The 21,826-nt window shown below is 42.7% G+C and overlaps 1 long non-coding RNA gene across 9 annotated transcripts in view; it reads left to right on the forward strand.

Annotated features, from left to right (window-relative positions):
- Nucleotides 1–21,826, forward strand: part of LOC107969247 (uncharacterized) — a 310,186-nt gene that overhangs the window by 149,424 nt on the left and 138,936 nt on the right. For 5 of the 9 annotated variants that reach the window (XR_010153264.1, XR_010153260.1, XR_010153259.1 and 2 more), the window contains one exon: nucleotides 17,814–17,937. The exons of the other annotated variants lie outside the window; for them this stretch is intronic. This is a non-coding gene — a long non-coding RNA (uncharacterized LOC107969247). The remainder of the gene's footprint in view (nucleotides 1–17,813; nucleotides 17,938–21,826) is intronic. 9 annotated transcript variants of the gene reach the window in all.

The following is a 21,826-nucleotide window of genomic DNA, read 5'->3' on the forward strand; positions in this document are numbered from 1 at the left end:
GTATTGAGAAAGCCAAATATAAGAGGCAGAGAAAGAAAATGAAGCAAACAGTAGAGCTTGCTCTGCGTAAAATCACTGAAGAATTGACAGCATTCTAGACATAAGCAGGAAATCAAAGAGCCAGCTATAACATACAGTTCTGCTGGAGCATGCAATCGGCAGGCCCTAAGATTAAGAGAGGAAATAGAAAGAGGAAGCCCATGCTTCTTAGCTAAAGCCTGCTGAGGGATTATGGAGGTAGAAACAGGGTTTCACCATGTTGGTCAGGCTGATCTCGAACTCCTGACCTCCTGATCTGCCCTCCTCGGCCTCCCAAAGTGCTGGGATTACAGGCATGAGCCACCGTGCACGGCCGATAATAACTCTTTTAACCAGTTGCCAATCAGAAAATCTTTAAATATGCCTATAACCTAGAGGGCTCCCTGCTCTGTCCCCACCCCTAACCCCACTTTGATTTGTCCCACCTTTTTGGATGAACCAATGTACATCTTACATGTTTTAATTGATGTCTCATGTCTCCCTAAAATCTATAAAACCAAGCTGTACCCTGACCGCCTTGGGCACATGTTCTCAGGATCTCCTGAGGGCTGTGTCGTGGGCCATTGGTCACTCATATTTGGCTCAGAATAAATCTCTTCAAATATTTTACAGTTTGACTCTTTTCATTGACATACTTAATAACAACGTATTGTATTCATAAAAATTGCTAAGAGAGTAGATTTAAGTGTTTTCACTTCCAAAAGATAAGTTTGTGAGAGAATGCATATGTTAATTAGTTCAATTTGGCCCTGCCATAATGTATACATATTTCAAAACAACATTTTGTACATGATAAATACATAAAATTTTTATTTGTCAAAGAAAGAAAGTGAGAAAAGAACTTCTGTCTAAAGAATGTGAGTCCCTTTAAATTATCAGCTCCAGAGAGACGCTAAAATGAGGCAGCACTCACTTCCTACTCCTCCACTCCTGCCCTGCTTTAAGCTATGTATTTGTCTCTTGGAACTGTTTGCTATCACAAGTAGCTATATATTCACCTAATAATGCCACAGTGAACATTATAACCTACACTCTATAGCTTAACAATGTATAGTCAATCACTCATCAATGTTCTATCTATCAGACAGTGAGAATTTCTGACAAACAACTTTGTATCTATCCTTCTTCTTTGACTTTAAAAACTTGCTTGAAACAAAGGCCAAATGGAGCTCATATTCAAGGCTACTTTGGTCTGACTCTTCCAGGCACCTGGCCTCACTTTAGCTCAAGTAAACTCTTTAAATTACATTTTGTGCCTCAGTGGAAGGAAGAAAGGAAGGAAGAGGGAGGGAGGGAGGAACCAAGAATATTCCACCTCAAAATACATATTTCTTTGGCATATTTGGAGATGAATGTTCAGAGGCTCTCCTGCAAGGTGCCTTTTGTGAAGCAGATTTGCATCTGTAGAGAAACTCTGCATTGGTGAAACAAACAGCCAGGTTTTCCCTACCCGCTGTCCCTGATCAGGAGTCAGGATGGAGACATGACTACCTCCTAGAAGAGAGAGACTGAAGTCTGATACTTTTGGGGGTCTGACAGAAACTCCCTCTTTCTGAGATCTGCTCACTGTAAGCTTTCATCTGCATAACAAGACATGCTTTGCTAGCCAGGCCTCTTCTCCTCTCCCTCCCAGAAGTGGTTTTGCCCCTGCCCCAAGCCCCTGTTCTTTCCTCAACCTCAGGACAATATAAAACTTTAACCATGTGGCTTTTTCTTTGAGCTTTTCATATGCGATAAGACTTCTATGCACACATGTTCACATTAACAAATTGTGTATCCTTTTTCTCCTATTAATCTGCCTTTTGTCAAGTGATTTTCAATGAACCTTCAGAGAGCAAAGAGGAAGTTTTCCTTTAGCCCGCTACAAAAGAAAAATAGAAAACACCAAGTGTTGTTGAAATGTGAAGCAACTGGAAAGCTCACATATTGATGGGGGAAATGTAGCATTTTTTAAAAGGTAGTTCTATTTAAATTACTAATAGATAATATTACAGGAAATCTGCAGACACTGACAAAATTGTAAAGATGTTACCCAAGTGACTGAAGTATGAAAAAAGCCCCAATCTTTAACTGGGCATTCAGGGCCCTACACATTTTAGCTCCACATTCTCAATCCTCTTAGCTGCTCCCCTGCCCCTAGAATACCCCAGGGCACACCAGTTACCTTGCTTTTGTCTTACTGTGAGAATGATAACTGAAATTTACAGAGAGTTAACTCTACTTTCAATATGGGTAGCCATTTAGGTCTAGACATCCATGAACGTATGCAATCTTTATACTATCTCTATATAAATAGTTATTATTGCCCACAGTTTGCAGATAAATAAACATGAAGCTACAGAGGATTAATAACTTGAGCCTGACTGCAATGAAACAATTAGCCAGGCGTGGTGGTGGATGCCTGTAATCCCAGCTACTCAGGAGGCTGAGGCAGGAGAATTGCTTGAACCCAGGAGGCGGAGGTTGCAGTGAGCCGAGATCACGCCACTGCACTCCAGCCTGGGCAATAAGAGCAAGACTCTGTCTCAAAAAAAAAAAATATATATAGTTATTATCAATAGAAAGGAATGTCTGGGTTATGATAAGCAGTTGTGGAGACCAAAGCTTTATTATTCAGTTGAAGCCTCCAGGTAGCAGGCTTCAGAGAGAATAGATTGTAAATGTTTCTTATCAGACTTAAAGAGTCCGTTCTATCAGTAATTCCAAAAGGGAAGAGAGTATAGTAAAGCATGTCTGGTTCCCCCTTCCCATCATGGCCTGAGCTAGTTTTTTCTGGTTAAATTTGGAATGCCCTTGGCCGAGAGGAAGGGTCCATTCAGATGGTTTGGCAGGGGGCCTTAGAATGTTATTTTTAGCTTACAACTACAGTCACCATGTTGTACAATAGAGCTCTTGAACTTATTTCTCCTAACTAAAATTTTGTATCCTTTGACCATCATCTCCGCAAAACCCCTTTTTTAGTAAAGAAATTTTAGTAGACAAAAAAATTATCTTTTTTTAGTAAAAAAATTTTTTAATAGTTTTATTAAGATATAATTCACATACAGCATTTGTCTGTTCTCACACTGCTAATAAAATCATACCCAAGACTGGTAATTTATAAAAGAAAGAGGTTTAACTGTCTCACAGTTCCACATGGTTGGGGAGGCCTTGTAACCATGTTGGAAGATGAATGAGGAGCAAAGTCACATTTTACATGGCGGCAGGCAAGAGAGGGAGCATGTGCAGGGGAACTCCCCTTTATAAAACCATCGGATCTTGTGAGACTTATTCACTGTCGTGAGAGCAGCATGGGAAAGACCCACCCCATGATACAATTACCTCCCACTGGGTCCCTCCCATGACACATGGGAATTATGGGAACTATAATTTGAGATTTGGGTTGGGACACAGCCAAACCACATCACATACCATATGAAGTTTGGCTGAAAAGTCAACTCACATAAGGCAGATTCATTGAAGAAAAGGCATACAAATTTATTAATGTGTATGCACAGGAGCCTTTAGAATGAAGACCTAAAGATGCAGGGAAAGTCCTTTTTTTTTTGACATGGGGTCCAGCCTGTCTGTCTCCCAGGCTGGAGTGCAGTGGTGCGATCTCAGCTCACTGCAAGCTCTGCCTCCCGGGTTCACACCATTCTCCTGCCTCAGCCTCCCACGTAGCTGGGACTACAGGCGCCTGCCACCGTGCCCAGCTAATTTTTTGTATTTTTTAGTAGAGACGGGGTTTCACTGTGTTAGCCAGGATGGTCTCCATCTCTTGACCTTGTGATCCGCCCACCTCGGCCTCCCAAAGTGCTGGGATTACAGGCATGAGCCACCGCACCCAGCCCAAGTTGACTGTTTTTGTGCTTAGGTTCAACAAAGTGTGGACAGCTGGTAGAAATAGGACTGGACAAAATGAGTAAGATCTAATGCTAATAGATTGGGTGGGGAAACCCAGCAGGGCCTGTTTGTCTAGATTCTACCTCCTGCTCCAAGAATGCCTTCTTCCTTCTTGGTGTGGGGAAGGACCATCTCTAGAATGGAGTCTTATGACCTACAGTCAAATGAGGTAGGTCAGATAATTTCTTTATGACCAGTATTTATACAGAAAGTCAGAGTAAAAGTTAGAGTAATATTTTTAGCTTTTACAACTGGTTTGGGGAAAATGAGTTCTGGTTTCTATGACCCACTTTAGGACGGAGGGATTCTAATTTGTATGGTTAGCCTTGGGGGAGAATGGGACTCAGAGATAGGAGAGCATGAGAAAGTCAGAGAAAAATGTTTGCTTCTGAGCCTGCTTCTTAGGCCCTTCATTTTGGGATATTGTTTTCTGAGCCCCAGCAATACAATTCACCCCTGTAAATTATATTATTCAATGGTTTTTTTTAGTATATTCACAGAATTATGCAACCATCTAATTTAAATCTAATTTTAGAACATTTTCATTACCATAGAAAGAAGCCCTTTATCCATTAGCAGTCATTACCCATTTCCCACCAACCTCCCAGCCCTAGGCAATTACTAATCTATTTTCTGTCTCTATAAATTTTTGTATTCGAGATAGCTCATATAAATAGAATCATGTAATATGTAGTCTTTTGTGACTGACTTCTTTCACTGCATAATGTTTTAAGATTCATCTGTGTTGTGCCATTCCTTTTCACTGACAAATCAAAAATTTCACAAATCAAAACTACCATACTTATCAGTTGATGGATATTGGGAAAATTTCCACTTATTGACTATTATGTTTAATGTTGTTATAAATATTTTTGTGCAAGTTTTTGTTTGGACATGTTTTACTTTTTAAGTAGAGACAGGGTCTTGCTATGCTGCCTAGGCTGGCCTGAAACCCCTGGCTTCTTCCTGGCTCAGCCTCCCAGAGTGCTGGGATTATAGGCATGAACCACTGCACTTGCCCTTTTTTGTGGTTGTGTGTTTTTTTTTTTTTTTTTTTTTTTTTGAGACAAGGTCTTGCTGTATTGCCCAGGCTGAAGTGAAGTGGCATGCTCATGGTTCACTACAGTCTCGAATTCCTGTGCTCAAGTGATCCTCCTGCCTCAGCCTCCTGAGTAACTGAGACTACAGGTGTGCACCACTTTGCTTAGCAAAGTTTTTGTGTTTTGTCTTTGTGAAAATGGTGCCTCACTCTATTGGCCAAGCTGGTCTTGAACTCCTGGCCTCCAGTGATCGTTCCACCTCAGCCTCCCAAAGCACTATTAGTCCATTTTCATGCTGCTGATAAAGACATACTTGAGACTGGCAAGAATAAGAGGTTTAATTGGACTTACAGTTCCACATGGCTAGGGAGGCCTCAAAATCACGGCGAGAGGCGAAAAGCACTTCTTACATGGCAGCAGCAAGAGAAAATGAGGAAGATGCAAAAGCAGAAACCCCTGATAAAACCATCAGATCTCATGAGACTTATTCACTACCATGAGAACAGTATGGGGGAAATTGCTCCCATGATTCAAATTATCTCCCACCAGTTCCCTCCCACAACACATGGGAATTATGGGAGTATAATTCAAGATGAGATTGGGGTGGGGACACAACCAAATCATATTATTCCACATGTGGCCCCTCCAAATCTCCTGTCCTTACATTTCAAAACCAATCATGCCTTCCCAAACGTCTCCCAAAGTCTTAACTCATTTCAGCATTAACCCAAAAGTCCACAGTCCAAAGTCTTATCTGAGACAAGGCAAGTCCTTTCTGCCTATGAGCCTGTCAAATCAATAGCAAGCTAGTTACTTCCAAGATACAATGCGGGTACAGGTATTGGGTAAATACAGCCTTTCCAAATTGGAGAAATCGGCCAAAACAAAGGGGTTGTAGGGCCCATGCAAGTCTGAAATCCAGCAGGGCAGTCAGATTTTAAAGCTCCAAAATGATCTCCTTTGACTCCAGGTCTCACACAAAGGTCATGCTGATGTAAGAGGTAGGTTCCCATAGTCTTGGGAAGCTCCTCCCCTGTGGCTTTGCAGGATATAGTCCCCCTTTTGGCTGCTTTCACGGGCTGGTGTTGAATGTCTGCGGCTTTTCCAGGTGCATGGTGCAAGCTGTTGGTGGATCTATCATTCTGGAGTGTGGAGGATGGTGGCTCTTTTCTCACAGCTCCACTAGGTGATGCCTCAGTAGGGATTCTGTGTGGGGGCTCAGACCCCATGTTTCCCTTCCACACTGCCCTAGCAGAGGTTCTCCATGAAGGCCCTGCCCCTGCAGCAAACTTTTGCCTGGGCATCCGGACACTTCCATACATCTCCTGAAATCTAGGCAGAGGTTCCCAAATCCAAATTCTTGACTTCTGTGCATTTGCAGGCTCAACAGCATGCGGAAGCTGCCAAGGCTTGGCGCTTGCACCCTCTGAAGCCATGGCGTAAGCTGTACTTTGGCCCCTTTCAGCCACTACTGGAGTAGCTGGGACACAGGGTGCCAAGTCCCTAGGCTGCACAGAGCAGACCGGCCCTGGGCCCAGTCCAGGAAACCATTTTCTCCTAGGCCTCTGGGCCTGCGATGGGAGGGGCTGCTGTGAAGACCTCTGATACGTCCTGGAGATGTCTTCTCCATTGTCTTGGGGATTAACATGTGGCTTCTTGTTACTTATGCAAATTTATGCAGCTGGCTTGAATTTCTCCTCAAAAAATGGATTTTTCTTCCCTATCACATTGTCAGGCTGCAAATTTTCTGAACTTTTATGCTCTGCTTCCCTTATAAATCTGAATGCCTTTAACAGCACCCAAGTCAACTCTTGAATGCTTTGCTGCATAGAAATTTCTTCTGCCAGATACCCTAAATCATCTCGCTCAAGTTCAAAGTTCCACAAATCTCTAGGGCGGGGCAAAATGCCACCGGTCTCTTTGCTAAAACATAGTAAGAGTCACCTTTGCTCCAGTTCCCAACAAGTTCCTCATCTCCATCTGAGACCACCTCAGCCTGGACCTTATTGTCCATATCGCTATCAGACTTTTGGTCAAAGTGATTCGACAAGTCTCTAGAAAGTTCCAAACTTTTCCACATTTTCCTTTCTTCTTCTGAGCCCTCCAAACTATTCCAACCACTGCCTGTTAGCCAGTTCCAAAGTTGCTTTCATATCTTTTCAGCAACACCCCACTCCACTGGTACCAATTTACTATATTAGTCCATTTTCATGCTGCTGATAAAGACATACCCAAGACTCAGAAGATAAAGAGGTTTAATTGGACTTACAGTTTCACATTGCTGGGGAGGCCTCAGAATCATGGCAGGAGGTGAAAGGCACTTCTTATATGGCAGTGGCAAGAGAAAATGAGGAAGATGCAAAAGTGGAAACCCCTGATGAAACCATCAGATCTCGTGAGACTTACTCACTACCACAAGAACAGTATGGGAGAAACTGCCCCCATGATTCAAATTATCTCCCACTGGGTCCCTCCCACAACATGTGGGAATTATGGGAGTACAATTCAAGTACACAACCAAACCATATTACAACCAAACCATATCACACTGGGATTACGGTCATGAGCTATCATGCCTGGCGTGCTATTTTCTTTATTATTATTTTTTTAATTACAAATTTATTCATATTCATTTATTTTTAATTTTTATTTATTATTATTATTTTGAGAGACAGGGTTCCTGCTCTGTTACCCAGGGTAGAGTGCAGTGGTGCAATCACAGCTCTCTGCAGCCTTGGACTCCTGGGTCCAAGCAATTCTCCTGCCTCAGCCTGAGTAGCTGGGACTACAGGTGTGTACCACCATGCTCAGTCAATTTTTAATTTTTTTGTAGAGCTGGTATCTCATAATACTGCCCAGGCTGGTCTTGAACTCCTGGCCTCAAGTCATCCTCCTACCTTGCTTCTCAAAGCACTGGGATTACAAGCCTGAGCCACCGTGCTCAGCTGTTTTTATTTCTCTTGGATGTATACTTAGGAGTAGAATTGCTAAATCATATGGTAACTCTATATTTAACTTTTGGAGGTATTGCCAAATTGTTTTCAAAACCACCTGCGCCATTTTACAATTTTACCAGAGGTAAATTAAGTTTGCACTATATATACACCCTTGTCATCAGTTGTTATTATTTGTCTTTTTAATTTTAGCTTTTCTAGTGGGTATGAAGTGATATTTCATTGTGATTTTGATTTGCATTTTCTTAATGACCAAAGATGTTGAGCATGTTTTCCTTTTACTTATTGGCCATTTCTCTATTTTTTTTTTTTTTTTTTTTTTTTTTTGGAGAAATGTGTATTCAAAGCCTTTGCCTAATTTTTAATTGGGTCATCTTATTGCTGTGTTGTAAGTGCTCCTTATACGTTCTAGATACAGGTCTCTTATCAGGTATGTAATTTGCAAATATTATTCCTTATTCTGTAAAGTGTATTTTTTCCTTCTTGATAGTATCAATTGTAGCACAACATTTTCAATTTTGATGTAATCCAATTTATTTAGGTTTTCTTTTGTCATTTGTACTTTTGCTGTTGTATCTAACAGCAAGGAAATTAGATACAAAGAAAAGATACAAAGAAAAATTTGAAAAGAAAACTCAACCCTAGAATCACAGTGATTAAAAAGTAATGATACATATAAGTAAAACACAAATATTTAGGAAACTATGTAGTCAGTCATTACTTTTAAAGTTCTGTTACTCTATGCTATAATTATCTCCCTCAAGGAGCCACAGTGAGAGGCATAGTTATGGAGGCCAAGTCACTGGGACAACCCCAAAGAAAGAGTGGCCTATTGCGATGTGTAATGCAGCTCAAGTAACGTGGACACCTTTAGTCACAGGCAGGAGCTAGCCTCAGCCAAACTGGGGAACAATGTACCCATTGAAACGCTCCCTCCTACAGTGCCCAACTTGATATCAAAATACTGCCCCTCGACTCTCATATCCCTTACACTGCTTTATTTTTCTCCATGTCACTTATTACCTACAACAAAGCCCATGTTTATTTACATAGTGCCTGTCTCTCACATTAGAATATAAATTCCATGAAGGCAAGAATGTCTGTCTGTTTATTGCCATACTTCTAGGGTCAATAGCATGAGCTGGTGCTCCAAAGAGATTTGTTGAATGAAGAAATAAATTACAGTGCTGGGAATTGAGAATGCTGACTCTGCAGCCAAACTACCTTGGCTTGAATCTCAGGTTAGCATGATTAGCTGGTAAATTTTGGTAAGCTACTTAGCTGTTTTGTGTCTCAATAGCCTTCTCTGAAAAATGGGGTATGCCTATACTATGTGATTTGTGCGAGTATTGAAAAAAGATGATATAGGCAAAGTGTTTAGAACAGTGATAAGTAGATAGCAAATGCTCAATATTAGCTGTTGCTATTATTGGATAGTCAAAATAAAGTATGTAATTATATATCAACCATTCTGTGATACAGAACTAGAAATAGAGATGCAGGTAAGTTAAGCAATCTTTAGAGTCAAACAACTGGTGAATGGGGTACAGAAAAAAGGAGAAGGCCCAGGATCCAAAACCAGCTCATGTGGCTCCACTGTCCCATGAATTGGGCTGCATTTGGGGCTTGGGATTATGAAGACACAAACACTTCTTTGTTGTTGTTGTTGTTGTTGTTGAGATGGAGTCTCACTCTGTTGCCCAGGCTGGAGTGCAGTGGCAAGATCTTGGCTCACTGCAACCTCTGCCTCCCGGGTTCATGCCATTATCCTGCCTCAGCCTCCCGAGTAGCTGAGACTACAGGCACCCGCCACCACGCCTGGCTAATTTTTAGTATTTTTAGTAGAGACGGGGTTTCACCGTGTCAGCCAGGATGGTCTCGATCTCCTGACCTCGTGATCCACCCACCTCGGCTTCCCAAAGTGCTGGGATTACAGGCGTGAGCCACCACACCCAGCCGACACAAACACTTCTTAAAGGTAGGATGCTGTCCTTGCTCATGTCATTGTGGCAAGAGGTAAGGGTTAACATGGGGCTGGAACCTGAAGAATGTGATTTAGCATTTCCCAAAGTCTGTTGTGTGGACATTAAGTCCAATAACATGCTCAGAGCAAAACACAGTTAAGTTTCAGGAACACTGAACGCTCACTCTATCCCTCCTTAGACATCGTCAGTGCGTGTTATTATATTAAAGGCTCTGTGAAATCTTCCCATGAAGAATCCTGTTTAACTCTTTTACACATTCTCTTCAAAACATATTTCACTATAGAACCCTTTGTGTACATTATGTCTACCAACACTGCAGAGTCAAGGTTCTGCAGAACATATTTAGAGAGGCACCCATATAACTAAACCTGTCCAAAGCAGGGGTTGGCTGCTGGTGAGGTTGGTCAGACCAGTGGGCAGTGATACCTGGAGGATGGAGAGATCCACCCAGTGAAGGCAGCCAATTGGAAACCAGCCCAGCAGCAGGAGGCCAGGGGAATATCCACTCTTGGATGACTTTAGAACAAGACGGCAGTTGGTATGAGGCCCTGGCAGGTAGTAGCACCCAGCAGACAACATCAAAGACTCCCAACACTGCAGAGCTTAGCACCTGGGAAAGCTGGGAAGAGGCCACATGCTGAGGTTCCAGGAAGGAGTCAGAATAATCCCTGGGGCCTGGTAGCTGGTAACTGGATCTCAAATATAAGCTTGGAGTTCAGGGATGGAGGCATAAAAGCAAAGAGAGATTTCCTCTCTAGGGGCTAAGAAATATCATTCAGGAATTCAAGAAGAGGCAAAAGTCGATCCAAAAAGGTTACAACAAGTGAAGTTGGAGTAAGAGCGGCCAGAAGCTTGGTGTCAAAAAGCAAAGTCACAGTGTAGTTATGCCATGCAGGGGCGAAGATCAAATGTGATTCCTTAAATCCTTCATGATTTTGACTTCATGATGTGCACAGAAACTAAGCTGAGCCTATAGGTAAGGGATAAGGGGCTGCGGCTGTGGGGAAAACAGGGCCCAGGGGCTGGGTGCGTTGGCTCATGCTTGTAATTCCAGCACTTTGGGAGGCCAAGGTGGGTGGATCATCTGAGGTCAGAAGTTCGAGACCAGGCTGGCCAACATGATGAAACCCCGTCTCTACTAGAAATATGAAAAAAAAAAAAAAAAAGTTAGCCGGCCATGGTAGCACACGCCTGTAATCTCAGCTACTAGGGAGGCTGAGGCAGGGAGAATTGCTTGAGCCCAGGAGGCGGAAGTTGCAGTGAGCCGAGATAGTGCCACAGCACTCCAGCCTGGGTGACAGAGCGAGACTCTATCTCAAAAAAAAAAAAAAAAAAAAATAGGGCCCAGGAGGCAAGGCAGTCATTACAGAGTGGAAACTAAACATACCCATCAGATGCATCCAAATAGCAGGTGGCTATAGTCTCACAGTTATTTCTGCTTCTTGTGTCCTAGGCGTCTGATCCCAATCCGAGTGTCCGAATGCTGTCTGTGCTATACTAGATTGCATCTTAAGCTGGCTGGTATCCCGGGATGCACTTTGCGGCCTCAGGGTTGGATTTTCAGCCCCTGACACCAGGAGGAATAATCAGCCTCCTATTTGGACTGTTCTGCACCATTTCCTAGGGACAGACTCCCCTCCCAGAGCAGTCAAGATATTCTGGAAATATAAGAATGCTACTATATAGATTTGGTTGATGTCCAAGTTCAGTTTTTAAGCAAGAGAACTTGTCATAAAATTACCCTGGATCACTGTCAATGCTTCGAAGCCAGTTAAAATTACTCTGCCCAATAAAGTTTTGGAGATGATGTTTGCCAAACTCTGGGCATATTTATGATTTTCTCATCTCAGTTCATGACGATGAAGCCAAAACTTTTTTCCCCCATTCTCTGCTGGGACTACATAAAGCGGTTTCATACTGGTATACTCTAAAACATACAGTTAGGAGATGTGGCAGGTATTTTCAAAAACTTTGTATTTAATACACTTAACACATATCTAGGATATAAAGCAGATCACAGTACAAGGTAGAGATCCAGCAAATTACTGTGGGAACAAAGAAAGGAAAAAAAATGCCAACATGGTGAAACCCTGTCTCTACTAAAATTACAAAAATTAGCTGGGTGAGGTGGTGTGCACCTGTAGTCCCAGCTACTCAGGAGGCTGAGGAAGGAAAATCGCTTGAACCTGAGAGGCGGAGCTTGCAGTGAGCCGAGATTGCACCACTGCACTCCAGCCTGGTGACAGAGCGAGCCTCCGTCTCAAAAAAAAAAAAAAAAAAAAAATGACTTGAATCAAAATGATAGTCAGGAAGTCTTCATGGAGGAGGAGACATTTGAACAGGGCCTTGAAAGACAAAGGAAACAATAGCATGTTGATGTTGTTCATTTACTTGCTGGGCTCTAGAGGGTTTCAATCTCGGGAATGTACGAAGGGAGAATCTCGAGTTAAGAAAGGGATTGTCTTGCTTTCAGCTTTAATATTTTGACCCCAAGTCAACTATCACTTCAGTAAAAATGACAGCAATTGAAAAATTGATATTTTGTTTCTCCCCTGGCCTCTCCATGTTCTCATTAGAAAAAAGAAAAAAAAAAAAAAAAGAAATGAACTCTCTCTTTTCTTAGTTTTGGACTTCCTTGACCAAAGGCAATAGCAGGTAGTGTATTTTGTTTTTGTACGCAATGTGTTTTGTTATACATATATGTATGTAATTTGTTTTGTATGTGCTGTTTTTGTATGTATGTTTTTGCTTTGTACGTGATGTGGGGGGAAGAGTGGGAAGCCCCAGGTCAACTCTAAAAATACTTTGCTTACAAATATTGATGGAAATGAACACAATTGAATCTGATGAGGGGAAGGGACTGGAGGCTGGTGCAGTTGAACAGGAAGAGTTATTTGACCCAGAGGAGTTTGGTAGAGCTATGTAGAGCTGTAGAAAACTAGGATCCCACTTGAATAAGGCAGCCCAAACACAGCAGGACCTCATGTGAGGATGGCCTGGTGGTACTGAAAACCTGCGTGAAGGTAGAAGCCAGTGACGATAACTAGAAGACACAGAGACCCATAGGTAGCGAAGAAACACTAACCCTCAGGGCATCAAATACCAGAACACCCTAAGACTGGGTTCCTCACCATTTCTATGAACCTAAGTAAGCCCAGTGTAACTGTAACAGGTTTGTTGCCTGCTGCTCAGCGAGTTAATATCTTGGGATCTCGAGACCAGCAGGGCAAGGAGTTGCAGCAGAGAAAGAGTTTAACAATTATAGGACAGACAACCCAGGAGATGAGAGGAAACCTCAAATCTGTGTCCACAAGAGGTGGGGAGTTTTTTTTTCTTCTTCTTCTTTTTTTTTTTTTTGACAGAGTCTCGCTCTGTTGCCAGGCTCGAGTGCAGTGGCGTGATCTTGGCTCACTGCAGCTTCTGCCTCCCGGGTTCAAGCAATTCTTCTGCCTCAGCCTCCCAAGTAGCTGGGATTACAGGCGCACGCCACCACGCCCGGCTAATTTTTGTATTTTTAGCAGAGACTGGTTTTCACCATGTTGGCCAGGATGGTCTTGATCTCTTGACCTCGTGATCCACCCTCCTCGGCCTCCCAAAGTGCTGGGATTACAGGCATGAGCCACCGTGCCCGGCCAGGAGATGGGTTCTTAAAGAGGTCTGGACAGGTGATGGCTAAAGTGTGGGGATTGCTGATTGGCTGAGAAGTGAGGGGTGAAGTCATGGGGTGGAGCCATGAAGAAACTGCTTTACTTGGTGGGGATTTTCACTTGGCATCAGCCATTCTGCTGGAAATCAGAATCTGAGGAACACCTTTAGAAATTCTTGGGTAAAAAGGTCCAGTGTCAGAATTCCATCTGTAGGAACAATGGGAGAACAGGTGGCCCGTGTGCTATGTGACTGTCGGTTAGTTCGCAGCTGCAGGGGAGTGGCCGGAAGTACCCCAGTGCACCCTGGGCAGGGCCTAACCATAATTCTGCCTAAAGCCTGGCTTGCAATTTGCATTAACCTTGTGCGGGCAGTTTCACCAGTGGAAGAGGGGAAAGAAAGCCTCAATTATTACTCATATTGGACTCCAAATTGACTTTGGTGGGTGAGGGCTGTGAGCCAGATTTTAATTTGATTTACAAAATTTAAGAAATACGACATTTTTTCACCTCAAGTATCATGGAAAAATTCACGACTATCATATTTGAAAATCTGCAGTGATCCTTTAGAAAATCCCACAGCTAACTTCCAAGCTGTTCTGCAGAAAAGCAGCTCAAGTTTTTATATCCATCTTGCAGTCATTAAGAACAGTGTCTTTTGAGTCAGAAGGATCCGAGTTTGAGTAATGACAGTACTTCTTATAAGGCAATAAACCAAAAGTCCCTTAATATTTTGAGTTTCAGGTGCCTCATCTGGTATAGGGTTATCATGAGGTTACCAGGACAAAACAGTTCTATAAAGCATTTAGTTCATTACCTGGTGCTTACAATGTATTCCGCAAATGCTCTCTTTTCTTTTCTTTTCTTTTCTTTTCTTTTTTTTTTTTGAGATGGAGTCTGGCTCTGTTGCCCAGGCTAGAGTGCAATGGCGTGATCTCAGCTCACTGCAGCATCTGCCTCTCCGGTTCAAGCAGTTCTCCTGCCTCAGCTTCTCGAGTAGCTGGGATTACAGGTGCCCACCATCATGCCCAGCTAATTTTTGTATTTTTGTGGAGACAGGGTTTCACCATGTTGCCCAGGCTGGTCTTGAACTCCTGACCTCAGGTGATCTGCCCACCTCGGCCTCCCAAAATGTTAGGATTATAGGCGTTAGGCACTGTGCCCGGCCCACAAATGGTCTCTTATTATGATATATTTGTGGTGCTGAGGCTGGAATCATGAGTATGATTACCTGGGCTCTACCAGCACTGACGGGGGAGTTTGGGTAGATCCCCTCTTGTCAGAGTTCTCCCTCATCCCAACTTTCCTTTTCTGTTTTTTGAGACAGAGTCTCACTCTGTCACCCAGGCTGGAGTGCAGTGGCAGATCTCAACTCACTGAAACCTCTGCCTCCTGGGTTCAAGCGATTCTCCTGCCTCAGCTTCCTGAGTAGCTGGGATTACAGGCATGTACCACCATGCCTGGCTAATTTTTGCATTTTTAGTAGAGACGGGGTTTTGCCATGTTGCCCAGGCTGGTCTCTCAAACTCCTGGCCTCAGATAATCCACCCACCTTGGCCTCCCAAAGTGCTGGGATTACAGGAGTGAGCTACCATGCCCAGCCCCTACTTTTCTACCCATAACACTTTAAAATGACAAATGGCTGCATCCCATGTTTAGGAGGAAAGAAGACGTCTTGTTTATGAGTATAGATAGCTGTGAAAGAAAACAATGAAGTAAGAATTCTCTTATGTTTATTTGTTAGTTTATGTCAATTACACGTGACATATTCTATATGCTTTCATAAGTTCTCTTCTGACAGCGTATATTAAATAACGTGTAAAACATAATTTGGAACTAAAACAGTGACCAGAGGACAAAAAAAACAAACAAAACCACCACCACCAACAACAAAACCATTCTGTATTTCTTTATAGCAATGTAAGAATAAAAATGAAATTTAAAAAAATTCTGAAAAAACCATCTAAGAACATTATTTATTAATTTATTCGTAAAAAAATTTTTTTGAGACAAGGTCTTGCTTTATCACCCAGGCTGGAGTACGATGGCATGATCATAACTCACTGCGGCCTCAACCTCCCAGGCTCAAGAGATCCTCTTGCTTTAGGATCTCGAGTAGCTTGGACTACAGGAACCCACCACCATGCCTGGCAAATTAAAAGAAATTTTTTTGTAGAGATGAGGGTCTCACTATGTTGCCCAGGCTGGTTTCGAACTCCTGTGCTCAAGCGATCCTCCTGCCTTGGCCTCTCAAATTGTTGGGATAACAGGCATGAGCCACTGTGCCCAGCCAAAATCTATTTTAGAAGCATTGAGTTACAACTTTTGAGAAGAGAGAAAGTGGGAAACACCATGGAGAAACAGGGTAAACAGAGTGGTAAAATCCCTGGAATAAGCCATTCTAAGATGGAGCAGCCTCAAGGGCCATTTTCACTTTGGAATTCTTTGAGGAGCACTGCTTGTCTCTGCTCCCATCCCTATAAATCCAGAAAGCTGCTCAGACCTAACCTGTCATTGGGAGGGCCAGAGATGGGGCAGGAGTGGGGGTGGCAGAGGTCTGTCATTGCTGCCATCACATTGAGGAGAGATTCAGAGCCATGGTCTTCAAAGATAATTCCCGCTCTGATAGAATTTATTCCCTTTTCTGGGAAGAAGATGAATTCAGGACTCAACTTTGTTCTAGGTCACTCTTTTGCAAATGGTAGGAGAGGATCATTGAAATACTGCCTTTCAAACTTTAATGTGCACACAAATCTCTTGATGTTTTATTTATTTATTTATTTTAGATGGAGTTCCACTCTGTCAGCCAGACTGGAGTGCAATGGTGCGATCTCAGCTCACTGCAACCTCCGCCTCCTGGGTTCAAGCAATTCTCTTGCCTCAGCCTCCTGAGTAGCTAGGACTACAGGCGCCCACCACCATGCCCAGATAATTTTTATATTTTTAGTTGAGACGGGGTTTCACCATATTGGCCAGGCTGGTCTCGAACTCCTGACCTTGTGATCCACCCACCTGGACCTCCCAAAGTGCTGAGATTACAGGCATGAGCCACCATGCCTGGCCTTGGTGTTTTAAAATATGGTATATTAATAGAAAATTTGAGGCATAGAAAGGCCGACAGATTAGGAGACAATTGTCACTGAAAAGATAGTTTGTAAGTCACAGTCCCCAAGAGGTGGGGGGATGCCAGGCTATGGGAAACCACACAGGAAAACCCTGGGGTCAACCATGGGGCAGGGGGAAAAGGGGGAGAGGCGGGGAAAAAGGGGAGAGGCGGGCAAGAGCTGTTACTGTGGTTTCTGCAGAAAGGAATGGGGGAGGCAGGGTAAGCAGGCTTGGGATTGGCTAGTTTGAATAAGTTCAATGGGCTCTGGGGCATGGGGGCTGCAGCTCTGTTCTTAAGTTGTCTGATTCCTGGCCCTGGGATGGTTAGGACAGGGGAGTACTGGCCCTGAATGTGACAGCTTTATAAAGGAGGTGGTTGGTGGTGGGCTCTTGCTGGGTTGGTTTGTATTTGAAAAACACACTCTGGTTGAGTTGCTTACCATCTCTAGGACTTGGCCAGCCCTGGGAGGAGCAGTCCCCCCAGGATCAGCAAGGCTCCACATGTTAAAGCCCCAGAATACAGAAAATCAAAGACATGGCTAATAAATCTGGGGATCTTGAGAAACACCAACTCTTGGGGCCCAGCACCATCTGACTCCCTGGGTCGGAGGTGAGGCTCATCATTCGCGTTTCTAACCAGCTCACAGGTGGTTTGTGGACCATGCTTTAAGTAGCACTGCTGTGAAGGAGATGAGCAGGCCATTGCTGGCATCCCAAAAATGTACTGTGTGTAGAGCAAGCTTGTTCTCAGACAGCTCCCATCACAACTGCCCCAGCTGCTCACCAGGCTGAAATTGAATTGTGTGGTTCAATGTAGAGAAGGGCAAACTAGACGTGGTTGAGTATAATTCAAAGCCATTGAGCCTGCCCCCAAACATACCCAGATACCTAAAGGGAAGTAGAGTTCTATAAGTTAACTGGTTGCCAACCATTTAAGTGAACTTCACCTATGAGAAGGCATAGGCTAGAGGCCGTGGAGATTTTATTTTTATTCAGGTATAACACAAGTCATAAGGATATAGTTTGATGAGTCTTCAAAATGTGAGACATGTAACACAACCCAGACCAAGAAATAGAATCTTTACTAGCACCACTGAAGACCCCCTCATTCCCCATCCCAGTTACTGAGCCACCCATAATCTTCTTACTATTTTGTTTTAGAGACAAGTTCTCACTCTGTCGCTCAGGCTGGAGTGAAGTGGCGTGATCTCAGCTCACTGCAGCCTTGAACTCCCGGGCTCAAGTGATCCTCCTGCCTCAGCCTCCCGAGTAGCTAGGACTACAGGTGAGTATCATCACACTTGGCTAATTTTTTAAATTTTTTATAGAGATGAGGTCTTCTTACGTTGCCTCGGCTGGTCTTGAACTCCTGGCCTTGTGGGATCTTCCTGCCTTGGCCTCCTAAAGTGCTGAGATTACAGGTGTGAGCCACACACAGGCCATCACTTGACTTCTGGTCCCCATAGATAAGTTTGGCCTGGTTTTGAACTTTTGTAGATTAAATCTTTTGTTTTTTAGGAATCTCTTCATATACTCCACAGTGTGGGATTGATCCATATTGTTTTGTGGAGCAATGGCTTGTTCTCATTGCTCTGTGGTGTTCCATTGCATAAATGAACCGCAGTTTGTCCTTTCTCCTGGGGATGGCATTTTGGTTGTTTCTAGTTCAGTGCACTGTTATGAACATTCCTGTACATGTCCTGTACAAGCTGTTGGGCATATACCCAGGAGTAACATTTGTAGTTCATAAGAATTTATATTCAGCCAAATAGATTTCCAAAGCGGTTATGCCGATTTACCTTCACAGCAGCAATGAACGGGTTTTTTTCAGTTTAACCATTCTGGTGGGTGTATAGTGACATCACACTACGATTTTGATGTGTGCAGGTGGACAATATGGGCAAGAAGCATAGGGTAAATGAGGGTGTGGAGGTGGAGATGTACATACTACATTTAGGGCAGCTCAACCAGGTTAAAATGCCTTCGTAAGTGAGAAATGGAACTGGATGTTTCAGCAGCAATTAGAGTGAGACAGGTCATAAATGCTCTCCTCCAGGCAGGCAGGGAGCACGGGCAATGTTTGAACCAGGAGGCTACAAATTGGACAGCTGGGAAGAATGTGAGAGTTGAATTAGACATTCAGAAACCACACACAGAGATCTCCACAGATTCTCCATAGTAAAAATGTAACTATTGAGCTTTTTCTATGTGCTAGAAGCTGTGTTAGTTACTAAGGCAGTGTAGGTATAAACATGAGTAAATCATATTCCCCATATCTCATGGAGACCACAAATATTGAGGAGAGAGGGGTAAGATATGAAATAAGTAAGGCATTGGGATAAATACAGAGACTCACACAAGCTGTGCATTTGCTCTGGAATCAAGGAGAAGATACTCATCAGTTTGGTCTAGTAGGGCTGGAGAATACTTCACGAGGAGGTGATATTGTACCTGAGTCTTGATCAATTAGTGGTGGTTCTTAAGAAGATAATGAAGGGCCAGGTGTGGTGGCTCACACCTGTAATCCCAGCACTTCAGGAGGCCGAGGCGGGCGGATCACGAGATCAAGAGATAAGAGACCATCCTGGCCAACATGGTGAAACCCCATCTCTACTAAAAATACAAAAATTAGCTGGGCGTGGTGGTGTGTGCCTGCAGTCCCAGCTACTCGGGAGGCTGAGGCAGGAGAATCACTTGAACCCGGGAGGCAGAGGTTGCAGTGAGCCTAGATCGCACCACTGCACTCCAGCCTGGCGACAGAGTGAGACTCCGTCTCCGAATAAATAAATAAATAAATAAATAAATAAATAAATAAATAAATAAAAAAGAAGATAATGAAGAGAGAAGAACGAGCAATGGTTTGAAGATGCAGAAGATTACAGCGGGGCTGGAAAAAGTCCAATAGTTTTGTGTAGAGACACGAGGCTGGTGAGATCAGGCTGAAATTGTGTTTTGAGAGCAGATTGTAATAGGCCTTGTAAACACAACTGAACATGACTTTATATTACGGGCAATGAGCAGCCAAGTAAGGTCTTCAAAGAGGGGGTTGCTGTGATCCCTTGGAAGGATATTGCCATGACACAGGCGTTGTGATCTAAGGTAGACAGCAGGGGAAATAAAAATAAAGCGACACATGTGGCTTCAAATAAAATATGGCTCAGTTCTCTTGCAGGGCAAAAATCCTCATTTATTGGGAACTGGGAAAGTACTTAAGGTGAGGATTTTGTTCTGCTAGGGTGGGCCCAGTCTGAAGGTAATTTTTCAAAAGCAGCTGCTTTAAGTGCTAGTTAAATGGCGCCAGGGGATTCACTGGACACAGGTGTCATGTTCAATCTTATCCATCTATCAATAAAGCCAGACTCCCAGCGCCAGTTGGATGGCAGCACGGCACCTCTGAGACAGGAATTCTATTAACAGATGCATCTTGCTGCTTCATTTTAGGGCTGTAACTTCAGAGTATTCAAAGATATTCTGAAGTCCTTGATTTCTAACTTAGCTTCTCTACTGTCAGCTGTGGCTCTTGCCTGGCCAACTCAAATACATATGTCATATATGTTCTTACTATTGTTTTGAGTATGTTCCTACAGAACATTCTTTTTCTGTGTCTTTAATACAGGTAAGGAATATCTAAGTAGTTAATTAATTTTTTGACTAGTTAATAGATGGTGTTAATGAATTTCTCTCCCACCCCTTTCACCAAGTCACTCAGTTTCTGTTTTCAGTGGCAGACACTATCACCTCTTTCTTATTCCATGGGCCCTCTGTATCTGTGGGCTCTTCATCTGTGGGTTCCATATCCATGGATTCAACCAACTATGGATGAAGGATGTTTGGAAAAAAGATTTCACAAAGTTCCAGAAAGCTAAACTTGAATTTGGTACACACTGGGTACTACGTTGAATCCACACAAAGGAAGTGATATGTAGGCTTTGTATAAGGCATTATAAGTAATTTAGAGATTATTTAAAGTATATCGAAGGATGTGCATAGATTATATGCAAACGTGATGCCATTTTATATAAGGGACTTGAGCGTCCCTGGATTTTGGTATTGGCGGGGAGACAGTGTCCTGAAACGAATCCCCCATAGATACCAAGCAATGACTCTATATCATTTTAAAGATGTTCTATGCAATTACAAAAACTATAAGCACATGCCTTTTTTTTTTCTTTTTGTAAAGCACAAATGGTAGCCCATTATATACTTTGTCCTCTACCTTATGTGCCTCTTGAAAATGGTTTCTTACACTCTCTTCTTTTTAAAGGCTTCACAGTATTCCATTGCGTGAATATGCCATCATTGATTTAGTCAGGCTCCTACTGATGAATATTTAAACAATTCCTAACTTTTTGCTATTTTAAACAGTCTTCAATGAGTAACCTTATTTCTTATTTAGACATATTTATAATAAATTTCTAGAAATAGAACTTCTGGGTTACAAGGTATGAATGTTTATAAATTTGAGAGATTTTCCAAACTCCATAGAGTTGTATATCAAACACCATGCAGGAGACACTGACCCCAAAATTCTCATGTGCTGCCTCTTTGTAATTGACTCCTCAACCAACCTCCCTCTTTGGCCATCACTGATGAGTGTTTTCATTCCTACAATTTTGTCTTTTCATGAATGTCTTATAAATAGAACCAATCAGTATATAGCCTTTCTATTCTGACGTCTCTAACTTAGCAATACCCATTTAAGATTAACCCATGTTGTTGAGTGGATCAATAGTGCATTCTTTTAAAAATAACGTGTCTATTGAAGTACAATTGACATACAGTAAACTGCATATATTTAAAATGTTCAATTCGATAAATTTTGATATAAATATACATACATAAGACCTTTACCATAATCAAGATAATGAACATATTATCTATCACTGTCAAAGTTTCTTTGTTCACCTTCGCAATTACTTCTCATGCCCTTGTCCACATTTCCCCTCCCTAAGCAACCACCTGGCTTTCTATCATTGCAGATAAGTTTATATTTTCTAGAATTCTATGTGTATGGATATACACTCCTTTTTGTCTGGCTTCTTCCTCTCAGCAAAATTATTTTGAGATTCAACCATAGTGTAGTATGCTTCACCAGTGAGCTCCTTTTTATTGCAGAGTAAATATTCCTTTGTATGAATCTAGCTCTGTTTATCCTTCACCTGTTGACGGACATT

The sequence above is a fragment of the Pan troglodytes genome, chromosome 19, assembly GCF_028858775.2.
Source record: "Pan troglodytes isolate AG18354 chromosome 19, NHGRI_mPanTro3-v2.0_pri, whole genome shotgun sequence".
Lineage (NCBI taxonomy): Eukaryota > Metazoa > Chordata > Mammalia > Primates > Hominidae > Pan > Pan troglodytes.